Source organism: Lissotriton vulgaris, unplaced genomic scaffold (assembly GCF_964263255.1).
Source record: "Lissotriton vulgaris unplaced genomic scaffold, aLisVul1.2 SCAFFOLD_2159, whole genome shotgun sequence".
NCBI lineage: Eukaryota > Metazoa > Chordata > Amphibia > Caudata > Salamandridae > Lissotriton > Lissotriton vulgaris.
In genome coordinates, this window is record NW_028240990.1 from 61,828 (window position 1) to 84,289 (window position 22,462).

Here is a 22,462-nt window from a genome sequence, read left to right on the forward strand (position 1 = left end):
AATTGCTGCAGCAATGTGGACATTTCACATTTTTTATTTTCTACAGTCAAAGACAAACAGAATTATATAACTTTTCTATTCTGTTCAACTTTTGCCTATTGAACTATGTTAGGGAAGGATGTTGCACAAAGGACTCAAGTAACGCTATGACTCTGTTGAACAGTACTTTTTATGTGAGATAAGATTTTGCAATAAAAGATAAGATTCCCCCGTGAATGCAATCTCTTCTGCCAAAATGGAAAGCTCAACCTGGTACAGGTGGGTTGATGGTGTTATGCTTGTCAATCTGGACTCTGAAAACAGGGATCTAAGTACAACGCTCAGTGGGACTTATCTAAACTTTACGATTTTTTTTCCATTCAGTTCTTAGAAGTATTAATTGGAAAAACATCTCATTTACTTATAAACTTGTACGTATCAACTTATATGTATGTATCTCCCTATATATCGCTATATGTCTATGTATATTTATCGGAAAATATAAATATATACATTATAAAAATACATATAATTAATAGAGGTGAAAATAATGAACAGTTGTTGCCTCTCCGCATTTGAAACATGAGCTTCTTCTCCTTCCTCTTCTATATGTCCTGAAATTGAGATAGTCACTTTTTAATCAATTTTGATCTAACAACATAGTTGATTTGTACAAAGCATATCATACGATCTGTGAATAATTCTAAAAAAGAAAATTAGATCAGTACCTTTGAGGCCTCCAAGCAAAAGCTTATATTTCATGATTGCAGATCGACTGTTGAAAATCAGCATGAGAAATGTTTTATTTCACAATTTCCATACTAATATACAAAAAACATTTGTACTATCTGAATGATACCGTCATTGTGGTTCTCTAGGTTTGATTTAAGAACACATCTCTTTCAAAATGTGCTATGTTCGCCTTATCAATAGTGTGGAAATCTTCAAAAAGGAATGCTGGGAATCAGCCCTCTGAAATGCATTTGAGAAAAACAGGATAGGATTTTGTAATGTCGCACTATTTTGTGTAGGAATGTGATGTTATGTGTATTATAAAGTTCGTATTTCTGTAACTTGTTCAAGCTGTTGGACATTTTGAAAGGAGTCAACATTTGTCTCTTTCAACCTACTGGTGTTGGATTGGAGCTATCAATAACAAAAGATGACAGAAATGTAAAAGGTCGAGATTAGTAAAATAGTACCTCAAAGAATTGGACTGGTACCTTTGCATGCAAAGTCCAAAGTGCCAACTGTTGCTCTTTGGAGCCACCCATGTGAGAGACAGAGAAATGGATGTAGTAGTTTGGAAATGTAGAATGTTTTAATATTCTTCAGTCAAATATGATCATTATTTTGTAAATTGCATTTCCTGATAAACGTTTGCACATTTAACACTGTTATGGAGAATGCAGCTGAAAAGAATCAAATCACATTATAGCTCTTTACACTATGAGCATTCAACTGAGATATCTTTTCATCAATGTAAGAAAAGCCCCCGCACTGATGCGCTCTCTTTTGTCTCAATGGAAAAATCCCTCATGTATGGCAGGGTTCCATGGTGTAATAGTTAGCACTCTGGACTCTGAATCCAGCGATCCGAGTTCAAATCTCGTGGGACCTGCTTGAATTATGAGATTTAATATTTCACTAATTTCTTAGAATTTGGACTTGGAAAAACATAACGTCAAAGTTTTATACTGAAACTTATCAACGTATAAGTATGTATCTATGTACACATGGCTATATCCATCTAGATAGTGATAATACAATATAAAGAAATGAATTATTCATAAACATAAGTACTGAAGCTGAAAACTAAAAACTGTTCTTTCCCATCCACAATTTAAGCAAGAGGTTATTTTCCTTTCTCATCTTTATGATCAGTAATAAGATAGTTAATTTTGCTGATTTCTTATCTGACAACATTCTTGACTTACACAGTGCATTTAATTGTGAATTTCTTTGAAAGAGGAATTCAGATTAATACATTTGACATGTCTTTCGAAAGATTCTACTTTGTGGTTATGGATCTACTTTAGAAAAACAGAGTGTAAATATCTGTGTGTCTTAATTTCAAGATTGTTATTTAAAAGTTCATCTCTTCTGTCCCCAAAATACACAATTTGATTCCTCAAGTTTTCTTTTAATGAAGGCTTTCCAATTAAAAAAGTTCCGTGTTCCCCTTATCAATAACAGTAAGATTTAAACAAGTAATATCTTGGATCAGCCTCTTGTGATGAGTTGAGAAAACAGAGTCAGCTCACAAAATATCTCATTATTTTGAGCCATTTTATTTCCATGTTTTCTAAAAGTTCTATCATTTGCTCACATCAAATAGACTTTAAAAATACAATCAATAAATCAATGTTTCACTCTACCCGTGTTAGATTTATGATATTTATGAATACACTTGACAGAAAAAGATTTGGTCATAAGTCCTGAAAGTGGTCCCACCGAGATTTGAACTCGGATCCTTGGATTCAAAGTCCAAAGTGCTAACCATTTCACCATGGAACCTCCCATGTGACAGGGGAGGAAATTGCTGCAGCAATGTGGACATTTCACATTTTTTATTTTCTACAGTCAAAGACAAACAGAATTATATAACTTTTCTATTCTGTTCAACTTTTGCCTATTGAACTATGTTAGGGAAGGATGTTGCACAAAGGACTCAAGTAACGCTATGACTCTGTTGAACAGTACTTTTTATGTGAGATAAGATTTTGCAATAAAAGATAAGATTCCCCCGTGAATGCAATCTCTTCTGCCAAAATGGAAAGCTCAACCTGGTACAGGTGGGTTGATGGTGTTATGCTTGTCAATCTGGACTCTGAAAACAGGGATCTAAGTACAAAGCTCAGTGGGACTTATCTAAACTTTACGATTTTTTTTCCATTCAGTTCTTAGAAGTATTAATTGGAAAAACATCTCATTTACTTATAAACTTGTACGTATCAACTTATATGTCTGTATCTCCCTATATATCGCTATATGTCTATGTATATTTATCGGAAAATATAAATATATACATTATAAAAATACATATAATTAATAGAGGTGAAAATAATGAACAGTTGTTGCCTCTCCGCATTTGAAACATGAGCTTCTTCTCCTTCCTCTTCTATATGTCCTGAAATTGAGATAGTCACTTTTTAATCAATTTTGATCTAACAACATAGTTGATTTGTACAAAGCATATCATACGATCTGTGAATAATTCTAAAAAAGAAAATTAGATCAGTACCTTTGAGGCCTCCAAGCAAAAGCTTATATTTCATGATTGCAGATCGACTGTTGAAAATCAGCATGAGAAATGTTTTATTTCACAATTTCCATACTAATATACAAAAAACATTTGTACTATCTGAATGATACCGTCATTGTGGTTCTCTAGGTTTGATTTAAGAACACATCTCTTTCAAAATGTGCTATGTTCGCCTTATCAATAGTGTGGAAATCTTCAAAAAGGAATGCTGGGAATCAGCCCTCTGAAATGCATTTGAGAAAAACAGGATAGGATTTTGTAATGTCGCACTATTTTGTGTAGGAATGTGATGTTATGTGTATTATAAAGTTCGTATTTCTGTAACTTGTTCAAGCTGTTGGACATTTTGAAAGGATTCAACATTTTTCTCTTTCAACCTACTGGTGTTGGATTGGAGCTATCAATAACAAAAGATGACAGAAATGTAAAAGGTCGAGATTAGTAAAATAGTACCTCAAAGAATTGGACTGGTACCTTTGCATGCAAAGTCCAAAGTGCCAACTGTTGCTCTTTGGAGCCACCCATGTGAGAGACAGAGAAATGGATGTAGTAGTTTGGAAATGTAGAATGTTTTAATATTCTTCAGTCAAATATGATCATTATTTTGTAAATTGCATTTCCTGATAAACGTTTGCACATTTAACACTGTTATGGAGAATGCAGCTGAAAAGAATCAAATCACATTATAGCTCTTTACACTATGAGCATTCAACTGAGATATCTTTTCATCAATGTAAGAAAAGCCCCCGCACTGATGCGCTCTCTTTTGTCTCAATGGAAAAATCCCTCATGTATGGCAGGGTTCCATGGTGTAATAGTTAGCACTCTGGACTCTGAATCCAGCGATCCGAGTTCAAATCTCGTGGGACCTGCTTGAATTATGAGATTTAATATTTCACTAATTTCTTAGAATTTGGACTTGGAAAAACATAACGTCAAAGTTTTATACTGAAACTTATCAACGTATAAGTATGTATCTATGTACACATGGCTATATCCATCTAGATAGTGATAATACAATATAAAGAAATGAATTATTCATAAACATAAGTACTGAAGCTGAAAACTAAAAACTGTTCTTTCCCATCCACAATTTAAGCAAGAGGTTATTTTCCTTTCTCATCTTTATGATCAGTAATAAGATAGTTAATTTTGCTGATTTCTTATCTGACAACATTCTTGACTTACACAGTGCATTTAATTGTGAATTTCTTTGAAAGAGGAATTCAGATTAATACATTTGACATGTCTTTCGAAAGATTCTACTTTGTGGTTATGGATCTACTTTAGAAAAACAGAGTGTAAATATCTGTGTGTCTTAATTTCAAGATTGTTATTTAAAAGTTCATCTCTTCTGTCCCCAAAATACACAATTTGATTCCTCAAGTTTTCTTTTAATGAAGGCTTTCCAATTAAAAAAGTTCCGTGTTCCCCTTATCAATAACACTAAGATTTAAACAAGTAATATCTTGGATCAGCCTCTTGTGATGAGTTGAGAAAACAGAGTCAGCTCACAAAATATCTCATTATTTTGAGCCATTTTATTTCCATGTTTTCTAAAAGTTCTATCATTTGCTCACATCAAATAGACTTTAAAAATACAATCAATAAATCAATGTTTCACTCTACCCGTGTTAGATTTATGATATTTATGAATACACTTGACAGAAAAAGATTTGGTCATAAGTCATGAAAGTGGTCCCACCGAGATTTGAACTCGGATCCTTGGATTCAAAGTCCAAAGTGCTAACCATTTCACCATGGAACCTCCCATGTGACAGGGGAGGAAATTGCTGCAGCAATGTGGACATTTCACATTTTTTATTTTCTACAGTCAAAGACAAACAGAATTATATAACTTTTCTATTCTGTTCAACTTTTGCCTATTGAACTATGTTAGGGAAGGATGTTGCACAAAGGACTCAAGTAACGCTATGACTCTGTTGAACAGTACTTTTTATGTGAGATAAGATTTTGCAATAAAAGATAAGATTCCCCCGTGAATGCAATCTCTTCTGCCAAAATGGAAAGCTCAACCTGGTACAGGTGGGTTGATGGTGTTATGCTTGTCAATCTGGACTCTGAAAACAGGGATCTAAGTACAAAGCTCAGTGGGACTTATCTAAACTTTACGATTTTTTTTCCATTCAGTTCTTAGAAGTATTAATTGGAAAAACATCTCATTTACTTATAAACTTGTACGTATCAACTTATATGTATGTATCTCCCTATATATCGCTATATGTCTATGTATATTTATCGGAAAATATAAATATATACATTATAAAAATACATATAATTAATAGAGGTGAAAATAATGAACAGTTGTTGCCTCTCCGCATTTGAAACATGAGCTTCTTCTCCTTCCTCTTCTATATGTCCTGAAATTGAGATAGTCACTTTTTAATCAATTTTGATCTAACAACATAGTTGATTTGTACAAAGCATATCATACGATCTGTGAATAATTCTAAAAAAGAAAATTAGATCAGTACCTTTGAGGCCTCCAAGCAAAAGCTTATATTTCATGATTGCAGATCGACTGTTGAAAATCAGCATGAGAAATGTTTTATTTCACAATTTCCATACTAATATACAAAAAACATTTGTACTATCTGAATGATACCGTCATTGTGGTTCTCTAGGTTTGATTTAAGAACACATCTCTTTCAAAATGTGCTATATTCGCCTTATCAATAGTGTGGAAATCTTCAAAAAGGAATGCTGGGAATCAGCCCTCTGAAATGCATTTGAGAAAAACAGGATAGGATTTTGTAATGTCGCACTATTTTGTGTAGGAATGTGATGTTATGTGTATTATAAAGTTCGTATTTCTGTAACTTGTTCAAGCTGTTGGACATTTTGAAAGGAGTCAACATTTGTCTCTTTCAACCTACTGGTGTTGGATTGGAGCTATCAATAACAAAAGATGACAGAAATGTAAAAGGTCGAGATTAGTAAAATAGTACCTCAAAGAATTGGACTGGTACCTTTGCATGCAAAGTCCAAAGTGCCAAGCGTTGCTCTTTGGAGCCACCCATGTGAGAGACAGAGAAATGGATGTAGTAGTTTGGAAATGTAGAATGTTTTAATATTCTTCAGTCAAATATGATCATTATTTTGTAAATTGCATTTCCTGATAAACGTTTGCACATTTAACACTGTTATGGAGAATGCAGCTGAAAAGAATCAAATCACATTATAGCTCTTTACACTATGAGCATTCAACTGAGATATCTTTTCATCAATGTAAGAAAAGCCCCCGCACTGATGCGCTCTCTTTTGTCTCAATGGAAAAATCCCTCATGTATGGCAGGGTTCCATGGTGTAATTGTTAGCACTCTGGACTCTGAATCCAGCGATCCGAGTTCAAATCTCGGTGGGACCTGCTTGAATTATGAGATTTAATATTTCACTAATTTCTTAGAATTTGGACTTGGAAAAACATAACGTCAAAGTTTTATACTGAAACTTATCAACGTATAAGTATGTATCTATGTACACATGGCTATATCCATCTAGATAGTGATAATACAATATAAAGAAATGAATTATTCATAAACATAAGTACTGAAGCTGAAAACTAAAAACTGTTCTTTCCCATCCACAATTTAAGCAAGAGGTTCTTTTCCTTTCTCATCTTTATGATCAGTAATAAGATAGTTCATTTTGCTGATTTCTTATCTGACAACATTCTTGACTTACACAGAGCATTTAATTGTGAATTTCTTTGAAAGAGGAATTCAGATTAATACATTTGACATGTCTTTCGAAAGATTCTACTTTGTGGTTATGGATCTACTTTAGAAAAACAGAGTGTAAATATCTGTGTGTCTTAATTTCAAGATTGTTATTTAAAAGTTCATCTCTTCTGTCCCCAAAATACACAATTTGATTCCTCAAGTTTTCTTTTAATGAAGGCTTTCCAATTAAAAAAGTTCCGTGTTCCCCTTATCAATAACAGTAAGATTTAAACAAGTAATATCTTGGATCAGCCTCTTGTGATGAGTTGAGAAAACAGAGTCAGCTCACAAAATATCTCATTATTTTGAGCCATTTTATTTCCATGTTTTCTAAAAGTTCTATCATTTGCTCACATCAAATAGACTTTAAAAATACAATCAATAAATCAATGTTTCACTCTACCCGTGTTAGATTTATGATATTTATGAATACACTTGACAGAAAAAGATTTGGTCATAAGTCATGAAAGTGGTCCCACCGAGATTTGAACTCGGATCCTTGGATTCAAAGTCCAAAGTGCTAACCATTTCACCATGGAACCTCCCATGTGACAGGGGAGGAAATTGCTGCAGCAATGTGGACATTTCACATTTTTTATTTTCTACAGTCAAAGACAAACAGAATTATATAACTTTTCTATTCTGTTCAACTTTTGCCTATTGAACTATGTTAGGGAAGGATGTTGCACAAAGGACTCAAGTAACGCTATGACTCTGTTGAACAGTACTTTTTATGTGAGATAAGATTTTGCAATAAAAGATAAGATTCCCCCGTGAATGCAATCTCTTCTGCCAAAATGGAAAGCTCAACCTGGTACAGGTGGGTTGATGGTGTTATGCTTGTCAATCTGGACTCTGAAAACAGGGATCTAAGTACAACGCTCAGTGGGACTTATCTAAACTTTACGATTTTTTTTCCATTCAGTTCTTAGAAGTATTAATTGGAAAAACATCTCATTTACTTATAAACTGGTACGTATCAACTTATATGTATGTATCTCCCTATATATCGCTATATGTCTATGTATATTTATCGGAAAATATAAATATATACATTATAAAAATACATATAATTAATAGAGGTGAAAATAATGAACAGTTGTTGCCTCTCCGCATTTGAAACATGAGCTTCTTCTCCTTCCTCTTCTATATGTCCTGAAATTGAGATAGTCACTTTTTAATCAATTTTGATCTAACAACATAGTTGATTTGTACAAAGCATATCATACGATCTGTGAATAATTCTAAAAAAGAAAATTAGATCAGTACCTTTGAGGCCTCCAAGCAAAAGCTTATATTTCATGATTGCAGATCGACTGTTGAAAATCAGCATGAGAAATGTTTTATTTCACAATTTCCATACTAATATACAAAAAACATTTGTACTATCTGAATGATACCGTCATTGTGGTTCTCTAGGTTTGATTTAAGAACACATCTCTTTCAAAATGTGCTATGTTCGCCTTATCAATAGTGTGGAAATCTTCAAAAAGGAATGCTGGGAATCAGCCCTCTGAAATGCATTTGAGAAAAACAGGATAGGATTTTGTAATGTCGCACTATTTTGTGTAGGAATGTGATGTTATGTGTATTATAAAGTTCGTATTTCTGTAACTTGTTCAAGCTGTTGGACATTTTGAAAGGAGTCAACATTTGTCTCTTTCAACCTACTGGTGTTGGATTGGAGCTATCAATAACAAAAGATGACAGAAATGTAAAAGGTCGAGATTAGTAAAATAGTACCTCAAAGAATTGGACTGGTACCTTTGCATGCAAAGTCCAAAGTGCCAAGCGTTGCTCTTTGGAGCCACCCATGTGAGAGACAGAGAAATGGATGTAGTAGTTTGGAAATGTAGAATGTTTTAATATTCTTCAGTCAAATATGATCATTATTTTGTAAATTGCATTTCCTGATAAACGTTTGCACATTTAACACTGTTATGGAGAATGCAGCTGAAAAGAATCAAATCACATTATAGCTCTTTACACTATGAGCATTCAACTGAGATATCTTTTCATCAATGTAAGAAAAGCCCCCGCACTGATGCGCTCTCTTTTGTCTCAATGGAAAAATCCCTCATGTATGGCAGGGTTCCATGGTGTAATGGTTAGCACTCTGGACTCTGAATCCAGCGATCCGAGTTCAAATCTCGGTGGGACCTGCTTGAATTATGAGATATAATATTTCACTAATTTCTTAGAATTTGGACTTGGAAAAACATAACGTCAAAGTTTTATACTGAAACTTATCAACGTATAATTATGTATCTATGTACACATGGCTATATCCATCTAGATAGTGATAATACAATATAAAGAAATGAATTATTCATAAACATAAGTACTGAAGCTGAAAACTAAAAACTGTTCTTTCCCATCCACAATTTAAGCAAGAGGTTCTTTTCCTTTCTCATCTTTATGATCAGTAATAAGATAGTTAATTTTGCTGATTTCTTATCTGACAACATTCTTGACTTACACAGTGCATTTAATTGTGAATTTCTTTGAAAGAGGAATTCAGATTAATACATTTGACATGTCTTTCGAAAGATTCTACTTTGTGGTTATGGATCTACTTTAGAAAAACAGAGTGTAAATATCTGTGTGTCTTAATTTCAAGATTGTTATTTAAAAGTTCATCTCTTCTGTCCCCAAAATACACAATTTGATTCCTCAAGTTTTCTTTTAATGAAGGCTTTCCAATTAAAAAAGTTCCGTGTTCCCCTTATCAATAACAGTAAGATTTAAACAAGTAATATCTTGGATCAGCCTCTTGTGATGAGTTGAGAAAACAGAGTCAGCTCACAAAATATCTCATTATTTTGAGCCATTTTATTTCCATGTTTTCTAAAAGTTCTATCATTTGCTCACATCAAATAGACTTTAAAAATACAATCAATAAATCAATGTTTCACTCTACCCGTGTTAGATTTATGATATTTATGAATACACTTGACAGAAAAAGATTTGGTCATAAGTCATGAAAGTGGTCCCACCGAGATTTGAACTCGGATCCTTGGATTCATAGTCCAAAGTGCTAACCATTTCACCATGGAACCTCCCATGTGACAGGGGAGCAAATTGCTGCAGCAATGTGGACATTTCACATTTTTTATTTTCTACAGTCAAAGACAAACAGAATTATATAACTTTTCTATTCTGTTCAACTTTTGCCTATTGAACTATGTTAGGGAAGGATGTTGCACAAAGGACTCAAGTAACGCTATGACTCTGTTGAACAGTACTTTTTATGTGAGATAAGATTTTGCAATAAAAGATAAGATTCCCCCGTGAATGCAATCTCTTCTGCCAAAATGGAAAGCTCAACCTGGTACAGGTGGGTTGATGGTGTTATGCTTGTCAATCTGGACTCTGAAAACAGGGATCTAAGTACAACGCTCAGTGGGACTTATCTAAACTTTACGATTTTTTTTCCATTCAGTTCTTAGAAGTATTAATTGGAAAAACATCTCATTTACTTATAAACTTGTACGTATCAACTTATATGTATGTATCTCCCTATATATCGCTATATGTCTATGTATATTTATCGGAAAATATAAATATATACATTATAAAAATACATATAATTAATAGAGGTGAAAATAATGAACAGTTGTTGCCTCTCCGCATTTGAAACATGAGCTTCTTCTCCTTCCTCTTCTATATGTCCTGAAATTGAGATAGTCACTTTTTAATCAATTTTGATCTAACAACATAGTTGATTTGTACAAAGCATATCATACGATCTGTGAATAATTCTAAAAAAGAAAATTAGATCAGTACCTTTGAGGCCTCCAAGCAAAAGCTTATATTTCATGATTGCAGATCGACTGTTGAAAATCAGCATGAGAAATGTTTTATTTCACAATTTCCATACTAATATACAAAAAACATTTGTACTATCTGAATGATACCGTCATTGTGGTTCTCTAGGTTTGATTTAAGAACACATCTCTTTCAAAATGTGCTATGTTCGCCTTATCAATAGTGTGGAAATCTTCAAAAAGGAATGCTGGGAATCAGCCCTCTGAAATGCATTTGAGAAAAACAGGATAGGATTTTGTAATGTCGCACTATTTTGTGTAGGAATGTGATGTTATGTGTATTATAAAGTTCGTATTTCTGTAACTTGTTCAAGCTGTTGGACATTTTGAAAGGAGTCAACATTTGTCTCTTTCAACCTACTGGTGTTGGATTGGAGCTATCAATAACAAAAGATGACAGAAATGTAAAAGGTCGAGATTAGTAAAATAGTACCTCAAAGAATTGGACTGGTACCTTTGCATGCAAAGTCCAAAGTGCCAACTGTTGCTCTTTGGAGCCACCCATGTGAGAGACAGAGAAATGGATGTAGTAGTTTGGAAATGTAGAATGTTTTAATATTCTTCAGTCAAATATGATCATTATTTTGTAAATTGCATTTCCTGATAAACGTTTGCACATTTAACACTGTTATGGAGAATGCAGCTGAAAAGAATCAAATCACATTATAGCTCTTTACACTATGAGCATTCAACTGAGATATCTTTTCATCAATGTAAGAAAAGCCCCCGCACTGATGCGCTCTCTTTTGTCTCAATGGAAAAATCCCTCATGTATGGCAGGGTTCCATGGTGTAATAGTTAGCACTCTGGACTCTGAATCCAGCGATCCGAGTTCAAATCTCGTGGGACCTGCTTGAATTATGAGATTTAATATTTCACTAATTTCTTAGAATTTGGACTTGGAAAAACATAACGTCAAAGTTTTATACTGAAACTTATCAACGTATAAGTATGTATCTATGTACACATGGCTATATCCATCTAGATAGTGATAATACAATATAAAGAAATGAATTATTCATAAACATAAGTACTGAAGCTGAAAACTAAAAACTGTTCTTTCCCATCCACAATTTAAGCAAGAGGTTATTTTCCTTTCTCATCTTTATGATCAGTAATAAGATAGTTAATTTTGCTGATTTCTTATCTGACAACATTCTTGACTTACACAGTGCATTTAATTGTGAATTTCTTTGAAAGAGGAATTCAGATTAATACATTTGACATGTCTTTCGAAAGATTCTACTTTGTGGTTATGGATCTACTTTAGAAAAACAGAGTGTAAATATCTGTGTGTCTTAATTTCAAGATTGTTATTTAAAAGTTCATCTCTTCTGTCCCCAAAATACACAATTTGATTCCTCAAGTTTTCTTTTAATGAAGGCTTTCCAATTAAAAAAGTTCCGTGTTCCCCTTATCAATAACAGTAAGATTTAAACAAGTAATATCTTGGATCAGCCTCTTGTGATGAGTTGAGAAAACAGAGTCAGCTCACAAAATATCTCATTATTTTGAGCCATTTTATTTCCATGTTTTCTAAAAGTTCTATCATTTGCTCACATCAAATAGACTTTAAAAATACAATCAATAAATCAATGTTTCACTCTACCCGTGTTAGATTTATGATATTTATGAATACACTTGACAGAAAAAGATTTGGTCATAAGTCCTGAAAGTGGTCCCACCGAGATTTGAACTCGGATCCTTGGATTCAAAGTCCAAAGTGCTAACCATTTCACCATGGAACCTCCCATGTGACAGGGGAGGAAATTGCTGCAGCAATGTGGACATTTCACATTTTTTATTTTCTACAGTCAAAGACAAACAGAATTATATAACTTTTCTATTCTGTTCAACTTTTGCCTATTGAACTATGTTAGGGAAGGATGTTGCACAAAGGACTCAAGTAACGCTATGACTCTGTTGAACAGTACTTTTTATGTGAGATAAGATTTTGCAATAAAAGATAAGATTCCCCCGTGAATGCAATCTCTTCTGCCAAAATGGAAAGCTCAACCTGGTACAGGTGGGTTGATGGTGTTATGCTTGTCAATCTGGACTCTGAAAACAGGGATCTAAGTACAAAGCTCAGTGGGACTTATCTAAACTTTACGATTTTTTTTCCATTCAGTTCTTAGAAGTATTAATTAGAAAAACATCTCATTTACTTATAAACTTGTACGTATCAACTTATATGTCTGTATCTCCCTATATATCGCTAAATGTCTATGTATATTTATCGGAAAATATAAATATATACATTATAAAAATACATATAATTAATAGAGGTGAAAATAATGAACAGTTGTTGCCTCTCCGCATTTGAAACATGAGCTTCTTCTCCTTCCTCTTCTATATGTCCTGAAATTGAGATAGTCACTTTTTAATCAATTTTGATCTAACAACATAGTTGATTTGTACAAAGCATATCATACGATCTGTGAATAATTCTAAAAAAGAAAATTAGATCAGTACCTTTGAGGCCTCCAAGCAAAAGCTTATATTTCATGATTGCAGATCGACTGTTGAAAATCAGCATGAGAAATGTTTTATTTCACAATTTCCATACTAATATACAAAAAACATTTGTACTATCTGAATGATACCGTCATTGTGGTTCTCTAGGTTTGATTTAAGAACACATCTCTTTCAAAATGTGCTATGTTCGCCTTATCAATAGTGTGGAAATCTTCAAAAAGGAATGCTGGGAATCAGCCCTCTGAAATGCATTTGAGAAAAACAGGATAGGATTTTGTAATGTCGCACTATTTTGTGTAGGAATGTGATGTTATGTGTATTATAAAGTTCGTATTTCTGTAACTTGTTCAAGCTGTTGGACATTTTGAAAGGATTCAACATTTTTCTCTTTCAACCTACTGGTGTTGGATTGGAGCTATCAATAACAAAAGATGACAGAAATGTAAAAGGTCGAGATTAGTAAAATAGTACCTCAAAGAATTGGACTGGTACCTTTGCATGCAAAGTCCAAAGTGCCAACTGTTGCTCTTTGGAGCCACCCATGTGAGAGACAGAGAAATGGATGTAGTAGTTTGGAAATGTAGAATGTTTTAATATTCTTCAGTCAAATATGATCATTATTTTGTAAATTGCATTTCCTGATAAACGTTTGCACATTTAACACTGTTATGGAGAATGCAGCTGAAAAGAATCAAATCACATTATAGCTCTTTACACTATGAGCATTCAACTGAGATATCTTTTCATCAATGTAAGAAAAGCCCCCGCACTGATGCGCTCTCTTTTGTCTCAATGGAAAAATCCCTCATGTATGGCAGGGTTCCATGGTGTAATAGTTAGCACTCTGGACTCTGAATCCAGCGATCCGAGTTCAAATCTCGTGGGACCTGCTTGAATTATGAGATTTAATATTTCACTAATTTCTTAGAATTTGGACTTGGAAAAACATAACGTCAAAGTTTTATACTGAAACTTATCAACGTATAAGTATGTATCTATGTACACATGGCTATATCCATCTAGATAGTGATAATACAATATAAAGAAATGAATTATTCATAAACATAAGTACTGAAGCTGAAAACTAAAAACTGTTCTTTCCCATCCACAATTTAAGCAAGAGGTTATTTTCCTTTCTCATCTTTATGATCAGTAATAAGATAGTTAATTTTGCTGATTTCTTATCTGACAACATTCTTGACTTACACAGTGCATTTAATTGTGAATTTCTTTGAAAGAGGAATTCAGATTAATACATTTGACATGTCTTTCGAAAGATTCTACTTTGTGGTTATGGATCTACTTTAGAAAAACAGAGTGTAAATATCTGTGTGTCTTAATTTCAAGATTGTTATTTAAAAGTTCATCTCTTCTGTCCCCAAAATACACAATTTGATTCCTCAAGTTTTCTTTTAATGAAGGCTTTCCAATTAAAAAAGTTCCGTGTTCCCCTTATCAATAACAGTAAGATTTAAACAAGTAATATCTTGGATCAGCCTCTTGTGATGAGTTGAGAAAACAGAGTCAGCTCACAAAATATCTCATTATTTTGAGCCATTTTATTTCCATGTTTTCTAAAAGTTCTATCATTTGCTCACATCAAATAGACTTTAAAAATACAATCAATAAATCAATGTTTCACTCTACCCGTGTTAGATTTATGATATTTATGAATACACTTGACAGAAAAAGATTTGGTCATAAGTCATGAAAGTGGTCCCACCGAGATTTGAACTCGGATCCTTGGATTCAAAGTCCAAAGTGCTAACCATTTCACCATGGAACCTCCCATGTGACAGGGGAGGAAATTGCTGCAGCAATGTGGACATTTCACATTTTTTATTTTCTACAGTCAAAGACAAACAGAATTATATAACTTTTCTATTCTGTTCAACTTTTGCCTATTGAACTATGTTAGGGAAGGATGTTGCACAAAGGACTCAAGTAACGCTATGACTCTGTTGAACAGTACTTTTTATGTGAGATAAGATTTTGCAATAAAAGATAAGATTCCCCCGTGAATGCAATCTCTTCTGCCAAAATGGAAAGCTCAACCTGGTACAGGTGGGTTGATGGTGTTATGCTTGTCAATCTGGACTCTGAAAACAGGGATCTAAGTACAAAGCTCAGTGGGACTTATCTAAACTTTACGATTTTTTTTCCATTCAGTTCTTAGAAGTATTAATTGGAAAAACATCTCATTTACTTATAAACTTGTACGTATCAACTTATATGTATGTATCTCCCTATATATCGCTATATGTCTATGTATATTTATCGGAAAATATAAATATATACATTATAAAAATACATATAATTAATAGAGGTGAAAATAATGAACAGTTGTTGCCTCTCCGCATTTGAAACATGAGCTTCTTCTCCTTCCTCTTCTATATGTCCTGAAATTGAGATAGTCACTTTTTAATCAATTTTGATCTAACAACATAGTTGATTTGTACAAAGCATATCATACGATCTGTGAATAATTCTAAAAAAGAAAATTAGATCAGTACCTTTGAGGCCTCCAAGCAAAAGCTTATATTTCATGATTGCAGATCGACTGTTGAAAATCAGCATGAGAAATGTTTTATTTCACAATTTCCATACTAATATACAAAAAACATTTGTACTATCTGAATGATACCGTCATTGTGGTTCTCTAGGTTTGATTTAAGAACACATCTCTTTCAAAATGTGCTATATTCGCCTTATCAATAGTGTGGAAATCTTCAAAAAGGAATGCTGGGAATCAGCCCTCTGAAATGCATTTGAGAAAAACAGGATAGGATTTTGTAATGTCGCACTATTTTGTGTAGGAATGTGATGTTATGTGTATTATAAAGTTCGTATTTCTGTAACTTGTTCAAGCTGTTGGACATTTTGAAAGGAGTCAACATTTGTCTCTTTCAACCTACTGGTGTTGGATTGGAGCTATCAATAACAAAAGATGACAGAAATGTAAAAGGTCGAGATTAGTAAAATAGTACCTCAAAGAATTGGACTGGTACCTTTGCATGCAAAGTCCAAAGTGCCAAGCGTTGCTCTTTGGAGCCACCCATGTGAGAGACAGAGAAATGGATGTAGTAGTTTGGAAATGTAGAATGTTTTAATATTCTTCAGTCAAATATGATCATTATTTTGTAAATTGCATTTCCTGATAAACGTTTGCACATTTAACACTGTTATGGAGAATGCAGCTGAAAAGAATCAAATCACATTATAGCTCTTTACACTATGAGCATTCAACTGAGATATCTTTTCATCAATGTAAGAAAAGCCCCCGCACTGATGCGCTCTCTTTTGTCTCAATGGAAAAATCCCTCATGTATGGCAGGGTTCCATGGTGTAATTGTTAGCACTCTGGACTCTGAATCCAGCGATCCGAGTTCAAATCTCGGTGGGACCTGCTTGAATTATGAGATTTAATATTTCACTAATTTCTTAGAATTTGGACTTGGAAAAACATAACGTCAAAGTTTTATACTGAAACTTATCAACGTATAAGTATGTATCTATGTACACATGGCTATATCCATCTAGATAGTGATAATACAATATAAAGAAATGAATTATTCATAAACATAAGTACTGAAGCTGAAAACTAAAAACTGTTCTTTCCCATCCACAATTTAAGCAAGAGGTTCTTTTCCTTTCTCATCTTTATGATCAGTAATAAGATAGTTCATTTTGCTGATTTCTTATCTGACAACATTCTTGACTTACACAGAGCATTTAATTGTGAATTTCTTTGAAAGAGGAATTCAGATTAATACATTTGACATGTCTTTCGAAAGATTCTACTTTGTGGTTATGGATCTACTTTAGAAAAACAGAGTGTAAATATCTGTGTGTCTTAATTTCAAGATTGTTATTTAAAAGTTCATCTCTTCTGTCCCCAAAATACACAATTTGATTCCTCAAGTTTTCTTTTAATGAAGGCTTTCCAATTAAAAAAGTTCCGTGTTCCCCTTATCAATAACAGTAAGATTTAAACAAGTAATATCTTGGATCAGCCTCTTGTGATGAGTTGAGAAAACAGAGTCAGCTCACAAAATATCTCATTATTTTGAGCCATTTTATTTCCATGTTTTCTAAAAGTTCTATCATTTGCTCACATCAAATAGACTTTAAAAATACAATCAATAAATCAATGTTTCACTCTACCCGTGTTAGATTTATGATATTTATGAATACACTTGACAGAAAAAGATTTGGTCATAAGTCATGAAAGTGGTCCCACCGAGATTTGAACTCGGATCCTTGGATTCAAAGTCCAAAGTGCTAACCATTTCACCATGGAACCTCCCATGTGACAGGGGAGCAAATTGCTGCAGCAATGTGGACATTTCACATTTTTTATTTTCTACAGTCAAAGACAAACAGAATTATATAACTTTTCTATTCTGTTCAACTTTTGCCTATTGAACTATGTTAGGGAAGGATGTTGCACAAAGGACTCAAGTAACACTATGACTCTGTTGAACAGTACTTTTTTATGTGAGATAAGATTTTGCAATAAAAGATAAGATTCCCCCGTGAATGCAATCTCTTCTGCCAAAATGGAAAGCTCAACCTGGTACAGGTGGGTTGATGGTGTTATGCTTGTCAATCTGGACTCTGAAAACAGGGATCTAAGTACAAAGCTCAGTGGGACTTATCTAAACTTTACGATTTTTTTTCCATTCAGTTCTTAGAAGTATTAATTGGAAAACCATCTCATTTACTTATAAACTTGTACGTATCAACTTATATGTATGTATCTCCCTATATATCGCTATATGTCTATGTATATTTATCGGAAAATATAAATATATACATTATAAAAATACATATAATTAATAGAGGTGAAAATAATGAACAGTTGTTGCCTCTCCGCATTTGAAACATGAGCTTCTTCTCCTTCCTCTTCTATATGTCCTGAAATTGAGATAGTCACTTTTTAATCAATTTTGATCTAACAACATAGTTGATTTGTACAAAGCATATCATACGATCTGTGAATAATTCTAAAAAAGAAAATTAGATCAGTACCTTTGAGGCCTCCAAGCAAAAGCTTATATTTCATGATTGCAGATCGACTGTTGAAAATCAGCATGAGAAATGTTTTATTTCACAATTTCCATACTAATATACAAAAAACATTTGTACTATCTGAATGATACCGTCATTGTGGTTCTCTAGGTTTGATTTAAGAACACATCTCTTTCAAAATGTGCTATATTCGCCTTATCAATAGTGTAGAAATCTTCAAAAAGGAATGCTGGGAATCAGCCCTCTGAAATGCATTTGAGAAAAACAGGATAGGATTTTGTAATGTCGCACTATTTTGTGTAGGAATGTGATGTTATGTGTATTATAAAGTTCGTATTTCTGTAACTTGTTCAAGCTGTTGGACATTTTGAAAGGAGTCAACATTTGTCTCTTTCAACCTACTGGTGTTGGATTGGAGCTATCAATAACAAAAGATGACAGAAATGTAAAAGGTCGAGATTAGTAAAATAGTACCTCAAAGAATTGGACTGGTACCTTTGCATGCAAAGTCCAAAGTGCCAAGCGTTGCTCTTTGGAGCCACCCATGTGAGAGACAGAGAAATGGATGCAGTAGTTTGGAAATGTAGAATGTTTTAATATTCTTCAGTCAAATATGATCATTATTTTGTAAATTGCATTTCCTGATAAACGTTTGCACATTTAACACTGTTATGGAGAATGCAGCTGAAAAGAATCAAATCACATTATAGCTCTTTACACTATGAGCATTCAACTGAGATATCTTTTCATCAATGTAAGAAAAGCCCCCGCACTGATGCGCTCTCTTTTGTCTCAATGGAAAAATCCCTCATGTATGGCAGGGTTCCATGGTGTAATGGTTAGCACTCTGGACTCTGAATCCAGCGATCCGAGTTCAAATCTCGGTGGGACCTGCTTGAATTATGAGATTTAATATTTCACTAATTTCTTAGAATTTGGACTTGGAAAAACATAACGTCAAAGTTTTATACTGAAACTTATCAACGTATAAGTATGTATCTATGTACACATGGCTATATCCATCTAGATAGTGATAATACAATATAAAGAAATGAATTATTCATAAACATAAGTACTGAAGCTGAAAACTAAAAACTGTTCTTTCCCATCCACAATTTAAGCAAGAGGTTCTTTTCCTTTCTCATCTTTATGATCAGTAATAAGATAGTTCATTTTGCTGATTTCTTATCTGACAACATTCTTGACTTACACAGAGCATTTAATTGTGAATTTCTTTGAAAGAGGAATTCAGATTAATACATTTGACATGTCTTTCGAAAGATTCTACTTTGTGGTTATGGATCTACTTTAGAAAAACAGAGTGTAAATATCTGTGTGTCTTAATTTCAAGATTGTTATTTAAAAGTTCATCTCTTCTGTCCCCAAAATACACAATTTGATTCCTCAAGTTTTCTTTTAATGAAGGCTTTCCAATTAAAAAAGTTCCGTGTTCCCCTTATCAATAACAGTAAGATTTAAACAAGTAATATCTTGGATCAGCCTCTTGTGATGAGTTGAGAAAACAGAGTCAGCTCACAAAATATCTCATTATTTTGAGCCATTTTATTTCCATGTTTTCTAAAAGTTCTATCATTTGCTCACATCAAATAGACTTTAAAAATACAATCAATAAATCAATGGTTCACTCTACCCGTGTTAGATTTATGATATTTATGAATACACTTGACAGAAAAAGATTTGGTCATAAGTCGTCCCACCGAGATTTGAACTCGGATCCTTGGATTCAAAGTCCAAAGTGCTAACCATTTCACCATGGAACCTCCCATGTGACAGGGGAGGAAATTGCTGCAGCAATGTGGACATTTCACATTTTTTATTTTCTACAGTCAAAGACAAACAGAATTATATAACTTTTCTATTCTGTTCAACTTTTGCCTATTGAACTATGTTAGGGAAGGATGTTGCACAAAGGACTCAAGTAACGCTATGACTCTGTTGAACAGTACTTTTTATGTGAGATAAGATTTTGCAATAAAAGATAAGATTCCCCCGTGAATGCAATCTCTTCTGCCAAAATGGAAAGCTCAACCTGGTACAGGTGGGTTGATGGTGTTATGCTTGTCAATCTGGACTCTGAAAACAGGGATCTAAGTACAAAGCTCAGTGGGACTTATCTAAACTTTACGATTTTTTTTCCATTCAGTTCTTAGAAGTATTAATTGGAAAAACATCTCATTTACTTATAAACTTGTACGTATCAACTTATATGTATGTATCTCCCTATATATCGCTATATGTCTATGTATATTTATCGGAAAATATAAATATATACATTATAAAAATACATATAATTAATAGAGGTGAAAATAATGAACAGTTGTTGCCTCTCCGCATTTGAAACATGAGCTTCTTCTCCTTCCTCTTCTATATGTCCTGAAATTGAGATAGTCACTTTTTAATCAATTTTGATCTAACATCATAGTTGATTTGTACAAAGCATATCATACGATCTGTGAATAATTCTAAAAAAGAAAATTAGATCAGTACCTTTGAGGCCTCCAAGCAAAAGCTTATATTTCATGATTGCAGATCGACTGTTGAAAATCAGCATGAGAAATGTTTTATTTCACAATTTCCATACTAATATACAAAAAACATTTGTACTATCTGAATGATACCGTCATTGTGGTTCTCTAGGTTTGATTTAAGAACACATCTCTTTCAAAATGTGCTATGTTCGCCTTATCAATAGTGTGGAAATCTTCAAAAAGGAATGCTGGGAATCAGCCCTCTGAAATGCATTTGAGAAAAACAGGATAGGATTTTGTAATGTCGCACTATTTTGTGTAGGAATGTGATGTTATGTGTATTATAAAGTTCGTATTTCTGTAACTTGTTCAAGCTGTTGGACATTTTGAAAGGAGTCAACATTTGTCTCTTTCAACCTACTGGTGTTGGATTGGAGCTATCAATAACAAAAGATGACAGAAATGTAAAAGGTCGAGATTAGTAAAATAGTACCTCAAAGAATTGGACTGGTACCTTTGCATGCAAAGTCCAAAGTGCCAAGCGTTGCTCTTTGGAGCCACCCATGTGAGAGACAGAGAAATGGATGTAGTAGTTTGGAAATGTAGAATGTTTTAATATTCTTCAGTCAAATATGATCATTATTTTGTAAATTGCATTTCCTGATAAACGTTTGCACATTTAACACTGTTATGGAGAATGCAGCTGAAAAGAATCAAATCACATTATAGCTCTTTACACTATGAGCATTCAACTGAGATATCTTTTCATCAATGTAAGAAAAGCCCCCGCACTGATGCGCTCTCTTTTGTCTCAATGGAAAAATCCCTCATGTATGGCAGGGTTCCATGGTGTAATGGTTAGCACTCTGGACTCTGAATCCAGCGATCCGAGTTCAAATCTCGGTGGGACCTGCTTGAATTATGAGATATAATATTTCACTAATTTCTTAGAATTTGGACTTGGAAAAACATAACGTCAAAGTTTTATACTGAAACTTATCAACGTATAATTATGTATCTATGTACACATGGCTATATCCATCTAGATAGTGATAATACAATATAAAGAAATGAATTATTCATAAACATAAGTACTGAAGCTGAAAACTAAAAACTGTTCTTTCCCATCCACAATTTAAGCAAGAGGTGATTTTCCTTTCTCATCTTTATGATCAGTAATAAGATAGTTAATTTTGCTGATTTCTTATCTGACAACATTCTTGACTTACACAGTGCATTTAATTGTGAATTTCTTTGAAAGAGGAATTCAGATTAATACATTTGACATGTCTTTCGAAAGATTCTACTTTGTGGTTATGGATCTACTTTAGAAAAACAGAGTGTAAATATCTGTGTGTCTTAATTTCAAGATTGTTATTTAAAAGTTCATCTCTTCTGTCCCCAAAATACACAATTTGATTCCTCAAGTTTTCTTTTAATGAAGGCTTTCCAATTAAAAAAGTTCCGTGTTCCCCTTATCAATAACAGTAAGATTTAAACAAGTAATATCTTGGATCAGCCTCTTGTGATGAGTTGAGAAAACAGAGTCAGCTCACAAAATATCTCATTATTTTGAGCCATTTTATTTCCATGTTTTCTAAAAGTTCTATCATTTGCTCACATCAAATAGACTTTAAAAATACAATCAAT

At 33.3% G+C, this 22,462-nt stretch overlaps 10 non-coding genes across 10 annotated transcripts; 3 read left to right on the forward strand and 7 right to left on the reverse strand.

The window, feature by feature from the left end:
* Nucleotides 1-2,424: 2,424 nt before the first annotated feature.
* Nucleotides 2,425-2,496, reverse strand: TRNAQ-UUG (transfer RNA glutamine (anticodon UUG)). Its single transcript has one exon. It is a non-coding gene; the product is annotated as a tRNA-Gln (tRNA).
* Nucleotides 2,497-4,940: 2,444 nt separating this feature from the next.
* TRNAQ-UUG (transfer RNA glutamine (anticodon UUG)) lies at nucleotides 4,941-5,012 on the reverse strand. Its single transcript has one exon. It is a non-coding gene; the product is annotated as a tRNA-Gln (tRNA).
* A 2,445-nt stretch (nucleotides 5,013-7,457) lies between these two features.
* On the reverse strand, nucleotides 7,458-7,529 carry TRNAQ-UUG (transfer RNA glutamine (anticodon UUG)). Its single transcript has one exon. It is a non-coding gene; the product is annotated as a tRNA-Gln (tRNA).
* Nucleotides 7,530-9,077: 1,548 nt separating this feature from the next.
* Nucleotides 9,078-9,149, forward strand: TRNAQ-CUG (transfer RNA glutamine (anticodon CUG)). Its single transcript has one exon. It is a non-coding gene; the product is annotated as a tRNA-Gln (tRNA).
* Nucleotides 9,150-9,974: 825 nt separating this feature from the next.
* Nucleotides 9,975-10,046, reverse strand: TRNAH-AUG (transfer RNA histidin (anticodon AUG)). The gene has a single exon. It is a non-coding gene; the product is annotated as a tRNA-His (tRNA).
* Nucleotides 10,047-12,490: 2,444 nt separating this feature from the next.
* On the reverse strand, nucleotides 12,491-12,562 carry TRNAQ-UUG (transfer RNA glutamine (anticodon UUG)). The gene has a single exon. It is a non-coding gene; the product is annotated as a tRNA-Gln (tRNA).
* A 2,444-nt stretch (nucleotides 12,563-15,006) lies between these two features.
* On the reverse strand, nucleotides 15,007-15,078 carry TRNAQ-UUG (transfer RNA glutamine (anticodon UUG)). The gene has a single exon. It is a non-coding gene; the product is annotated as a tRNA-Gln (tRNA).
* A 2,445-nt stretch (nucleotides 15,079-17,523) lies between these two features.
* Nucleotides 17,524-17,595, reverse strand: TRNAQ-UUG (transfer RNA glutamine (anticodon UUG)). Its single transcript has one exon. It is a non-coding gene; the product is annotated as a tRNA-Gln (tRNA).
* A 1,549-nt stretch (nucleotides 17,596-19,144) lies between these two features.
* TRNAQ-CUG (transfer RNA glutamine (anticodon CUG)) lies at nucleotides 19,145-19,216 on the forward strand. Its single transcript has one exon. It is a non-coding gene; the product is annotated as a tRNA-Gln (tRNA).
* A 2,436-nt stretch (nucleotides 19,217-21,652) lies between these two features.
* TRNAQ-CUG (transfer RNA glutamine (anticodon CUG)) lies at nucleotides 21,653-21,724 on the forward strand. The gene has a single exon. It is a non-coding gene; the product is annotated as a tRNA-Gln (tRNA).
* The last annotated feature ends 738 nt before the right edge of the window (nucleotides 21,725-22,462 follow it).